The sequence below is a fragment of the Bombus affinis genome, chromosome 7 (genome assembly GCF_024516045.1).
Source record: "Bombus affinis isolate iyBomAffi1 chromosome 7, iyBomAffi1.2, whole genome shotgun sequence".
Lineage (NCBI taxonomy): Eukaryota > Metazoa > Arthropoda > Insecta > Hymenoptera > Apidae > Bombus > Bombus affinis.
In genome coordinates, this window is record NC_066350.1 from 14,615,748 (window position 1) to 14,624,496 (window position 8,749).

General features: G+C 41.8%; 1 long non-coding RNA gene across 1 annotated transcript in view; it reads right to left on the reverse strand.

Moving 5' to 3' along the window:
• The window catches only part of LOC126918712 (uncharacterized), a 91,106-nt gene extending 84,273 nt beyond the window's left edge, over positions 1–6,833 (reverse strand). Inside the window, exon 1 of the long non-coding RNA XR_007711420.1 lies at positions 6,340–6,833. This is a non-coding gene — a long non-coding RNA (uncharacterized LOC126918712). The remainder of the gene's footprint in view (positions 1–6,339) is intronic.
• Positions 6,834–8,749: the final 1,916 nt, after the last annotated feature.

The window sequence follows — 8,749 nt, forward strand, 5'->3', positions numbered from 1 at the left end:
ACACGTGATGACTCTATCGGACGGGCCGAAGGCAGACCTGGCCTTTTCTGAGAATCACGCGTCTCTCGTTCGCGTCTCTCGAGCAGGATGCACCAGTCATCGTCGAGACGTCGTCGACACGTTACATGCCCCCTTCTATGGCCCCTCCACCATCGGCTGTTTCATCATGGAAATGGTACGAGCAATCGTTGCGTCGCGGCGAAAGGATGAGAAAGAGGTAAAAAGAGGAAGAAAAAGGAAGGGACAAAACACTTCCCCTCTAACTAGTTACGAGTCCTTACGGCACTGGTGTGCCCTCCGGGAAGATCGAGCAGGCGCGAAATGGATCTGGCATTTCGAATGGATTGGACCCCTCTCTTCTTTGAATTTATCGATAGTATCGGGATGATCCCGGCGCCCTCGTGTTTGCTCGCTTGCCTCGACAACGTTAGGCGTTATAATTTAAACGAATCACGGCCTGAGATTCTCTTCCGTAAGAATTATTGTCAGAGGACCGATTCCGATCTAGTCGGTCGAGAATTACGTGTTACGAATATTCGATGAGTGAGAATTATTTTTATATTCTTCATTCAACAGCGCGATATCTTTCCCTTGTCGTTCATCGTATTCGATACTAAGATGATTCTGGTAATTATCGATGTACTATTAATGGAATAACCGAAGATCAAAAGAAGAACACGATACGCGATTGATCGATCTCGTATTAGTAAAATTGTCTTTTTGCTTGATTTCACGACAATCTAACAAAATATGTCCTTTTAACTAAATACATCCTTTCCTCTCGAATACTTTAAACATGTTCCATTAGCGTAACATTAAATATCGATCCACAAGGAAACTTTGTATCTCTTCTATTTTAATCTTGTCTATATCTTATCTTTAAACTTAGCAGACCGTATTACAGTACTATTTATGTCACATCGAAATACTTTGTATTAATGGCGAAGTAAAATCAAACTCGCGGAATCGATTCAAGAGGAATGAGAACTCCTTTCGGAAAAATGAAATTCAGAACGGTTTGTTCCAACAAGCGTACAAACGGATTAAAGCCGTATCAAGGAAACGGGAGAACGAAATAATCAAAATGGCAGAAAGCCGGCATTATACCGGCATCTAATTCAACGAGCTCGAAACGAAATGCAGTCATGACGAGAACTTTTTTCCCCCGCGGGAAGTTTCCACGGCGGAACTCCGTGCTTAAGTGGGTTCCGCGTTCGATCGCATGCAAATTAGATTTGGCGAATTGCACTCGTGAGTGCCGCTCGATTCCCTCGAATCTTATATTCCAGGGACTTTCACGTAGCTCCGTGGATCCGTGGCAGGTAAGGGCAAATAAATTTTTTCACGATCAATCGTATTACACCGGTTCGTTGTGTAACGTTATTACAAGCTCGTACTACATTCCTATTAGATACTTATCGCTCGAACCTCCTACGGTTGAGTCGGCTGCTATCGACTGGTTCGCTCTGCCGTTTTGCACTCTCCGACCATTTTGCCCCTTCCGTTGTCGTTATTGCACGTGGCCGAGATTACAGGGTTCGCCACCCTTGCCAGATCGACTTTCGTCTGAAGATTATTCAAATTTCGCGTGTCTCGAATTTAACCTCGAAGATTTTCACCTTCTCTCCCCGACTCGTTGCCAAATTACCGAAGAGCTTTGTTTCGACGTTCGGATCGTTACGTGACCGACATATTTCACGTCTTTCTCCCGTAATTGCGTTGAAGCAGTCAGCGAATAGGTAATTTTATAACACGGGTAATCGACGAAGGTCTCCGATATTTTTCTTCCGTTCGAAAAAGTAATATTCTACGCGATCTGATGCAACCACGTTACATAATCGACACGAGGTTCCATATTACGCGGTTACTAACTGGGAACAATGCGAAGATGTTCCATTTACGATCCAATCACGCATCCGCGAATCTCGTTCGGATTATGCAACGTACGGTTATTAGTGCAAAAGAAACATTGGTCGATGCGACGTCCTTTAAAGACGCGCGTTAAATCGTCCACCGCAAGACCGCAGGAATAACCGACGATTTCATCAATCTGCCGTCTCGTAACAGCGGCGTTAAACGAAGTGCCGTCGTCTGTTTGCTCAAATCGTTCCCAAGAACCATGGAAAATCGTCATCGTGTATCTCGTGTACACGAACTGATCGAACGTTGCGCACAGGGAACACTCGATTTCTCCGGCGAGAATCCTTAATTCCCACCAGCCAGTGCCCATTTACTTTGCGGTCGGCATATGCAATTGCATCGGCCGTGCAAGTGAGTCCCTGATGCGTCCTGCGGTCAAACATCATCACCGTAGCTCACGCGCCCTGACGCAGGATGCACCTACCCTGCGGGACCTTCTAATATACGAAATTGCTCGTCCTGGCATGTTTATTTGACGTCGGGGCTGCCGTACTCGACCCGTACTTCCAATTTACCGGCTGACATTTTTCAACTTCCTCCGCCGCATCGCGACGTTTCTACTTTTCTTTCTTTTCTCTTCCTCGCTCTTCTCTTTTTTTCTATTTTCGTCAGCGTCCCTATTTCACCCATTTCTCTTTTACAGTCGTGTTTCTCCCGCTTCTTCGTCGTTCTTTTTCGTTCGCCTTTTCGCTCTTTTACGCTCCTTCGCGGCGATTTTTCGTTGGTCGAAGCAGCAACTAACGGTTTCACAGAGGCAAAGAGGTAAGGCTCGATGAACGGTTAGGCCGATGGTTAAAAGCGTGCTAGCGTCCCCGAGCAAACTCACGTACGCGTGAAGCTTGAAACGTTTAATTCATCGATTTGTAACTGGAATAAGGTGACGTTTTAACGAGAATTCTTGTCTCTTTGACAAACTCTTCGGTAATATGCTTGAATACCTAATCTAGCTCGTATTGAAAAATAGGAACAGCTGCGATACGTAGAAGATTCGAAGTTTATCGGATTCTAATCAAATTAATCAACTAGGTAATCTATTCATCGGTATTTTGCAGCCGTCGCTTTAAGAAACATTTTCGTGGCTCTTTAAACGAGGAAATCCTTTACGCACTGTAACAAGCAATATTTATCCATACACCGAATTTGTTATAAAACAATCAGAGGATATCATATTATAGTAGCTGTCTGCATATTGACACTACATTATTTACAAGACGATCGTATTTGTTTGCTTGATTAGTCAACTAAACACATTTACAATACCAATGCTATCGAATGTGTCTTTTCATATTTAAATCTGATCCGTAAACCTTCTCACGAGTCTCGCAATGTGAAATGTTAACGGAACAATAACGTAACTATTCGGGAAAAATTTATCTTTAACTTTGTAATATTCGAGATATCGATTCGAGACGAATTTAATGCAGCTAAATATACGAAATACGAGTTGACGAATTTTCCAGACGAAAATGCGACGAAGGATGCAAGAGAGAGAGACTTTGCAAACTCGTAAACACGACTGCATTATGCAGCGTGCACAACAGTGCGTATCCGTTCAAACGTCCGCCGGCGATAAATCGGATAATGCACGGAGGCGCGTCGCACGATGTATCGGCGAACATATAATTAACACGGGCCGGCGTTCTACACAATCATTCGCATTATCGTGCTGATTATCGTCTTCGGCTTGCATCATCACCTCTGGCCGAGCGGCAACCGCTAAATCGCTCGATACTAGGCCTGATTCAAAGGAAAACGCTACCTCGATAATTACTGCGGCTAATCTCCGCTCTAACCGAATGTAGCTGCCGAAATATACTTACTAGAAATACGCTTATCTTATCCCATCGATTTTCCTGCCTTTTCCACTCTATAGAATATCCCTAAGATATTGTCAGGTAATTGTTTTTGTTGTAACTTGTGTTTGATTTATTATTACTTTAATGCAGCTATAATGATTTATTATAGCTGCTTCTTGCCGAATGACTTGCTAGTACGACGAAACTGTAAAAATATTGCCCAATTGATACCACAGCATTGTATCGGACTAGCATCGACATATTGATATTATTCTAAATTATTATAAACGTCGTACTCATTTTATGGCACAAACACGTACGCCGTCTTCGCAGATGAGGTGTATTGTCATGCAAATGTTAAAATTTAATTATCTAGATATTATTCCAACAGCGATGACGTATTATGACGTATTATGAAGAATAAACATTATTCGGTTCATGCTAAAATGCTGGAATTCAAAGGATCTATTGAAAATAACAACGTGAGTTCTCGCTCGCCATCTATATGCTGACGGCTAGTTACAAAAGGAGTAATTAGAAGTTATTCCTAGACACGGTCGATAGACCTGATCGATAGTTTTAAGACCTCTCTTGCCTTTTTTCTTTCATTCGTTTGTGACCCTTTCAAGTGTGTGCAATAAAGGTTTTTCTGCTCCGAGAAGTGTGGATTTATTATCTATATAACATAATAATAACTAACGCGATCCTACCTCTAAAACATAAAATAACAACAGGATCAGTTAATCAGAATTTAATAAAGTTTCTCAATTGTAATGTATTATATGAAACAAACTCGGGAAGATACCGTTGCGGATAGACGAAAGTACCACTTATATTATTATTTCATTTATTCAGTTACGTTCAGATAATCTATATTTTACACGCCCATAAATGTAACATCGAAAGCAGATTTTTATACATCTATGAATCAAGCTTAACCTAACACGTTCTACCTCAATAACTATCTATCTATCTCCTCTATTTAACGTTAAAAAATTGAATTTTTCATTTCCATACGCGTTAACGAAGAAAGAAAATTGTAACAGTGCCGAAAAGAAGTTTCGTACAGAAAAAAAGAGCAGAACGGTAAAACGCGAAACGAGCACATTCGAGTGAAGTGTTTTCCCGTTTCGCGTTGTAACGAGGATCGAGTCGATTAAACGGAACACAGGCCGAACGACAGCTTGTATAATACATTTTTAATTCCGACGGACGCATTGTTGAGCCACGCTCGATATCGCTGACGGATCTGTGACGAGATATCGTATAGGTGCATCTTGGTCATTAAGCCCCGCGCTTTTTGCGAGACGAGCAACGATCCCTATCAGTACAAATGAGTGTCATTTGTACCCCGGACCCAGCAATAGGATACAAAAGTATGGACGCGTCTCTACAAGTGTCGTCATTTTTTTATTTTCTCTTTTTTCTACCTAACACTATGTTTTACTACGCTCGCGTCTTTCTCTGCTTTCCTTTCTTTTCGTTTCTCTCGCTCCCGCTTTCTCTAGCTGGATGTTCTATACACGCGTATCCACGCCTTGTATCGACGCTTCGTGCGTTCATACACGAGACAATAAGCGAATGCGCTCGACTATACAAAATGGGATATTGTCCGCGAAAATAGAAAATATTAATTTCGATTCGACCACGTGACACGCTTTCTTTCAACGCTGCACAATGCAACGCAATATACCGCGACAAGCACCAGACAATTAAAAGTCCGTTGTGGAAAATATTGGCACTCTTGGCCAGCGAACTGTATCGATTAATGACGAAAACATGTTTCGTCTGGAAGCCGCGGCCACGTCGAACATTATCGGGCGAATATCAATATTAAATAAGCTTTTTGAAAACTACGATTAAACACGCGTTTCAAAAATCCTATATTCTGAATACTTTCCGCTTTTTCTTTTTCCGACTAAACGCGATCCGAATGTTATATAGATATAAATAGAAGAATAATATTATATGTAATAACTTCAGATCGTTTAAAAAGTTGGAAAAAAAATATATATAAAATACGAAAAAGTTATTCGAATGTTATTATACAATACGATAAAAATAGATCGATGTAAATACAACGTGTGTTTGCATAACCTCTCGTTTATTTATATCGTTAAAGAGTTCTCACAAAGTAACACCAAAATTCCTGAATATCTTATGTAAACACGTGTTTCTAAACATTTTCTTTATATGTATGCGTAATCAACGATATCGATGTAATTACATATTGCACGTAATTTCGGAATAGAACGAACGTATAATACGTTTGATTCCAATATGACCGATCTGCGGGCATTAATTTCTGAACGTACGATTCTGAGGACTGCGGAAGCTGTCTGTCACGATTGGTCGTTCCGATATGTTCCGAGAATCCATTTCGTTGAGGTTAAAATATCCCTATGCGCGGTACAGAGTTAGTCCCGAAATGTGCCTGTATTAACCACGACTCGGCAATTTGCGCTTATTAATTCGAATTATCGCTGCCAAGTGGGTGTCCAGCACAGGATATTAAAACCTCTGACCTTTGACAGGATGAATCGTGCCGAAGTTCACTCGGCTCCGCTTTCTGACATGGCGTATTTCTTTCAGCTGGATCGACATGCATGCGAAATTCACTTACCCGTTAAGGACACTGGGCTCCCACGATCAACAGGCAGCAGATCGAAGCCTCGACGTCGATAAATTACGACGCTGTAAACTCTACCGAATACTCTCTCTCTCTCTCTCTCTCTCTCTCTCTCTCTCTCTCTCTCTCTCTCTCTCCCTCACTCTCTCTCTTTCTCTCGCTCTCTCCCAGGGCCACGTGAAATTAGATGCCATTAAACGATCCGCACGAGAACACTAAAAGCGATTAACGTCATTCAACGAACCCCGAGCGCGTTGTTCCTCTCCGTTTTTTAAAAATATGCCCGTCAACGCGACCAACGTGATCGCGACGTTCGACGAAAATTGCATTTACCACGGAACTTTCAGCCACTTCAGTACTCTAAACGCACTCGAATTTACTCGCGCGATACTTCAGCCCGGCATAGACCGGGGATAAAACGGCCGGTTTCGCTAATTCGTTGTAATTTTTATCGTTGTAAAACAAGAGCACGTCACCGTGCACCGCCGTTTTGTAACAACTATGAGTTACATAGATGGCGGGATGACCGTTAATTTTTTAACATAACCGCGGGAAACATCGTCATGTAAATTTCCATAAATGGACGTTTACATATGTGTATTTAATATTCGAATAACGACTATAATGAGAAACGTGATGTATTTTTCTAAAGATTGAATTAACATCTTACGGTATTAATATCTGCATATTTTACGTACGTATCGTTATATGTGTATTATTCTACAGACGTATTAATGCAACGTTAATCGAAAGTAAAATGTCCTATCCCGATAAACGCGATAAACTCATTATTCTCGTCAATCTGCCACAGTAATTTTATCTTATAAGAGATTTCAATCTTCGATAAAATCTACTTTTAATATCAAAATAATTAATAATCCATTAATATCAACATCGTTATAGATTATAAACATGTTTCTATCAAACGCCAACAGACATGTAACTATCGCCACCTAGCAGGTAGTGGCGAAAGCGCCACATAGGAGTGGCGTTACCGACGTTGCGGGTTCGGCCGGAAACTCATAAAGGTGTACGTCCAACGAACCACGATGATAATAATAATAATGATGACAACAGCGACAGATGTAGGACGCGTTTGAATCCCCGCCCAGGAACGCCCTCGAGGAGACTATTGGCCCGATAACCCTAGTCCGGGAAAAGGCTGCCATGGCCGGCAGTACCTGGCGAACGATCCAATCAGAATTCGTGTCGGCCAAAACAAAAGGCACGCACAGTCCTCGAGAGGGTTGCAAGTTTGAACAAATGAATACCGTGGTACCCCCAGGGGTGTCGCGACGGTAAGGAGGACCGAGAGGGTAGACGATGGATTCCCGAGTTTTTGATGTATTAAACCGTGGGCTCTACGTGACACCGAATGCTAAGTAGACCTTTGAAATAACCACACGGCGTATTCGAATCGCAGAGAGTGGCCCTCCACTGCCTCTTTATTATTACGACCGGCACCGTTATTATTATCGTCATCGTCATCATCGACCGCCCTTGTTCGTTCCACAGCGTCGAAACCCGTGCCGAGTTATTATCGTCACGCTCGATAAATTAAACAGCCAACTCGAGTGTGACCCACAGCGTCTATGATCGCCATTACCGATAAGATTTCGATCGACCCTTAAATGTGCCCAACTTTATCTAGATACCATTTTCAATCGTTTCTCAAACCTGGTCGAACCCCATTGTGAACGCCTTTGACCCGCTAAATCGTTGGCACCGTTTCGGTCAGAATGTTTCATCTATATGTAGCTATGTTTACCGATATGTAGATATTGATTCAATTGGACGAATAAAGTTATCAAAATTTTAATTAGACAAACAAAGGGGTGAATTTCTTTGGAATAATTAAATAACGTACAAGTTTGTAGATATAGTTTCTCCTGTTACGTGTATGATTTGCAACGCGTTCTTCCTCTGCCGGAACTCGAAATTATTATCGTTTGTTTATAGTCTAGCATTCGACTAATAATCATTATCCTTTCCCTGAGACCTATAATTTACCACTCAATCGACTGGCAACGTTGGTCAATTAGAAAGGAAAGGAAGCAGAACCAGCGGTGCGACGGTTGCGCTTACGCTCCTCCATCTTCATTCTCCAACATGTTTTCCAAAAGTGATCCGTCACGTCCTGTGCTCGAGCCTTATCTTCTGACTACCGTTTCTAGTTCTACCAGCCATTTACGTGCAACATCTATAGAGAAAAATACACGTTGCCCATGATCTGTTCTGAACAGTGAAATAACCTGTACCAAAGGATGCTTATTTACCAGAAATCAGTGAATACCATCTAACGTAATCTTTCTAGCCTGAGGTACACTCAAAAGTCAGGCTCAGCAACTGAAAATGTTATCTTAGATTGCTTTGCTTTTTCGAAAAATTCGATTACAATTTGACA